This window comes from Triticum aestivum, chromosome 2B, assembly GCF_018294505.1.
Source record: "Triticum aestivum cultivar Chinese Spring chromosome 2B, IWGSC CS RefSeq v2.1, whole genome shotgun sequence".
NCBI classification, from domain to species: Eukaryota; Viridiplantae; Streptophyta; class Magnoliopsida; order Poales; family Poaceae; genus Triticum; species Triticum aestivum.
In genome coordinates this window covers 453,105,584-453,109,653 of record NC_057798.1, presented here as the reverse complement: position 1 = coordinate 453,109,653, position 4,070 = coordinate 453,105,584, and positions in this window count along the sequence as shown.

Below are 4,070 nucleotides of genomic sequence, written 5' to 3'. Positions count from 1 at the left end.
AGAGAAGCCTGAGGGGAAGAGCAACATGGGCAAGGATGGAGGTCAGGAAGCTACCGGGCCTGGGGCTCCCGGTCTACTGGTGGGTGCGATAGACAGCGCCCACCAGGAACCATGACGGTTATAAGCTGGAACTGCCGGGGCCTAGGACAGCCTCGGACAGTTCAAGAGCTCGTGTGCCTAGTGCGCACATACCGTCCGTCTTTAGTTTTTATGTCGGAAACTAGGAAAAGCGAGGATTATGTCAATAAACTGCGTAGGAGACTTGGTCTCAGGCACTGCATCTCCCATGTTGGGAAAGGCAAGGGTGCAGGTATAGCTCTCTTCTATGATGAGCAAGTGGAAATAAAGAAACTCGCTGTTGGCCCGCGTTACATCGATGTCTTGATCCGGCTGAACCCCCATGCTCAGCAATGGAGGGGTACCTTTGTCTATGGTGAGCCTAAATCTAATGAGGGACACCATATGTGGGATCTGCTAAGGAGAATCAAACCAGCGGCTGTTGAACCATGGCTCATGATTGGGGACTTCAATGAAGCAGCATGGCAGCACGAACACTTCTCAAACACCCCTAGAAATGAGAGGAATATGGCCAGTTTCAGAGAAGCACTCGCGGATTGCAACTTATTAGATCTCGGCTATAAAGGACCCAGTTGGACCTATGATAACAAGCAGCAAGGGGAGAAGAATGTAAGGGCAAGAATAGATCGTGGAGTAGCTGACCATAGATGGAGTTCCCTGTTCCCGAATGCCTCTATTGAACACATTTGTTCATCCCGATCTGACCATTTACCTTTACTCCTTAGTTTTGGAGAAAGGAAAGAATGGAGACCGGTGAACAAAGTTTTTCGTTATGAGTACATGTGGGAAAGGATGGAGTCCCTATCAAATGCTATTGTAAGCTCATGGGAATCAAAGGGGATGGCCGTTAACCTTGCTGATATGATGGAAAAGCTTGCAACCCTGCAGATATCTTTGAATTCGTGGGCAAAAAATAATTTCGGCTCAATTATAAAGCAAACTGCTATGCTCGGGAAGCAACTACATTTTCTGTGGAAGCAGCCGTCATCAATGGCGAGAGACAAGGAGATCAGGTCAGTGGCAAAAAATCTGGATGAGGTACTTCACAGAGAGGAGATGATGTGGAGACAAAGATCAAGAGCTTTATGGCTTCGAGAGGGAGACAAAAACACTAAATACTTTCAGCGTAAAGCCTCATGGAGACGCAAGAAAAATACGATCAGCAAGTTGAAAGATGAGAATGGTGTTTGGGTGGAGGAGAGAGCCAAACTGCAGGAAATGGCGATAAACTTTTTCAAACAGCTCTACACGAAGGATGAGGGAGTGGATCCGAGTATCATCATTGACTGCCTGAATGAGAGAGTCACTGTAGGAATGAACCAAGCCCTGGTTAAGGAGTTCACAGAGAAAGAAGTCAGTGATGCGCTGTTCCAGATAGGTCCCTTGAAAGCCCCTGGCCCCGATGGCTTTCCGGCTAGATTTTTCCAAATAAACTGGAGCACGGTGAAGAAGGATGTAGTGTGTGCTGTTCTGGAATTTTTCAAAGGAGGGGTTATGCCGGAGGGGACAAATGACACAGTCATAGTGCTCATCCCAAAAAATAACAACCCTTCTAAAAGATTTCAGACCCATAAGTCTCTGCAACGTGATTTACAAGGTGATTTTGAAGTGTATGGTCAACCGCCTGCGTCCGTTTTTAGAGGAGATTATATCTGAGACACAGAGTGCCTTCATCCCAGGACGGCTGATCACGGACAACGCTGCCATTGTGTTTGAATGTTTTCACAAAATTCAGCACAGTAGACAACCAGCTAATACTCATTGTGCTCTCAAACTAGACTTGGCAAAAGCATACGACAGGGTAGATTGGGGCCTGATGGAAAAAGCTCTCTTCAAACTCGGCTTTGATAACAAGTGGGTTGGATGGGTGATGTGCTGTGTGAGATCGGTAAGATATTCAGTCAAATACAATGGTGAGTTGCTTGAGATGTTCTGCCCATCAAGGGGACTCCGGCAGGGAGACCCGCTCAGCCCTTACCTATTCCTATTTGTTGCGGAAGGCCTCACTAGTTTGTTGGACAAAGAGATACGCCAAAAAAGGATTACCCCGCTGAAAATTGCTAGGGGGAGCTCAAGGATCTCAAATCTATTGTTTGCTGACGACAGTCTCCTGTTTTTCAAAGCGTGCAAAGAGGAGGCGGCTTGCATCAAGCGAGTCCTTTATAATTTTCAGCGGGGATCGGGCCAACTGCTTAGTAACAGTAAATGTTCCTTTCTCTTTAGTGAAATCTGCCCGGATCTGACCCAACAGGAGGTAAAAACTGAGCTTGAGATAAACTCCTACACCTTTGAGAGCAAGTACCTTGGTCTCCCCACGCCCGAAGGTCGCATGAAGGAATCCATGTTCCAACCTATTAGGAGCCATTCATAAAGAGATGTACAGATTGGTCTGAAAGATTTATGTCTCATGCAGCGAAGGAGGTTTTGGTGAAGTCAGTCCTTCAGGCCCTCCCCACATACTGCATGGCTATGTTCAAAATGACTCAGGGATTCTGCGAGAAGTATGAAAAACTTATTCGTGATTTCTGGTGGGGGGACGAAAACGGACACCGGAAAGTTCACTGGATGGCCTGGGATCGCATGACCAAGCCAAAGAGAGGAGGAGGCATTGGTTTTAAAGATATGAAACTGTTCAACCAAGCTCCGCTCGCTAAACAAGCTTGGCGCTTGATCCAAAGACTGGACAGCTTGTGTGCAAGGGTTCTGAAATCTAAATATTACCCGAATGGCAATTTGGTTGACACGGTGTTTGCCACTGATGCTTCGCCATTTGGCGTGGAGTTGAACATGGCCTGGAACTCCTCAAATCGGGCCTCGTTTGGAGGATCGGAGATGGGAGAAGTGTTAATATCCAACGTGACAATTGGATTCCGAGGGAAGAGGGGCTAAAGCCAGCGTCTTTCATTCGCCGTTCCAGACTCAGATGGGTGAATCAGTTGATGCGGCCAGATGGAAGTGGATGGAATTCTGACTTGATCCATCAGCTATTCTTCCCATTTGATGCCGAAGCTATTTGCAATATTAAACTCCCATCTTCCGCTACTGAGGACAGGCTAGCTTGGCACTATGAAAAATCTGGTATGTTTACTGTACGCAGCGCGTACAGGCTGGCGGCCTCCCTCCAGGACAGAGCAAATCTCCCAGCCTCGAGTTCCACCAACAATGCCAATGATCGCAGCATTTGGGACATGATTTGGAAAGCTGAAGTGCCAGGAAAAATTAAGATTTTCGGATGGAGGGTAGCCACAAATACTTTGGCTACGAAGAGAAACAAGTGGAAATGCACACTAGAAATTGATAGCATATGCAACATCTGTGGAAATGGCGAGGAAGACGAGTTTCATGCTGTTGTCTCATGCACCAAAAGTAAGGCACTCAGAGACAGCATGAGAAGGGTCTGGGATCTGCCTAGTGAAATTCTCTTCAGGTACACGGGTGAGGATTGGCTGCAGAACCTCCTTAGTCCTTGCAAAACTGAAACCAGAGCAAAAATACTCCTGTTGTTGTGGCGAAGCTGGTTCCTAAGAGAGGACTGCATCCATAACGATGGAAAGGAGCTTATTGAACGCTCTGTTCTATTCTTATTACAATATGAAAAAGAGCTGAGCACCTGCGTTTTGGGAGATGGAGGAGAATACGAGGAAATCACAAGTCAGGACAACAGAGAGATAGAGGGCGAAAGGGCATCTGCGCCGTCCTAGGCGGACAGATATGGCCGGCAATTGGGTGATCCCGATACTGGCAGGATCGGTCAATGGTCTCCCCCTCCAGTGGGAACTGTCAAACTGAACTCCGACGCAGGCTTCTTACCGGGCAGTGGCCTAACCCATATAGGCGCGGTTGCACGGGATCATAGGGGCCATGTCCTCTTCTCGCTGTCCAAGAAAATTATCTGCTGCTCGGGTGTGGAAGAAGCGGAGGCTCGAGCCCTTTTAGCTGGCCTGCAAGCCCTGTCAAGATTTTATAGAGGACCTGTAATCGCTGAAACGGAC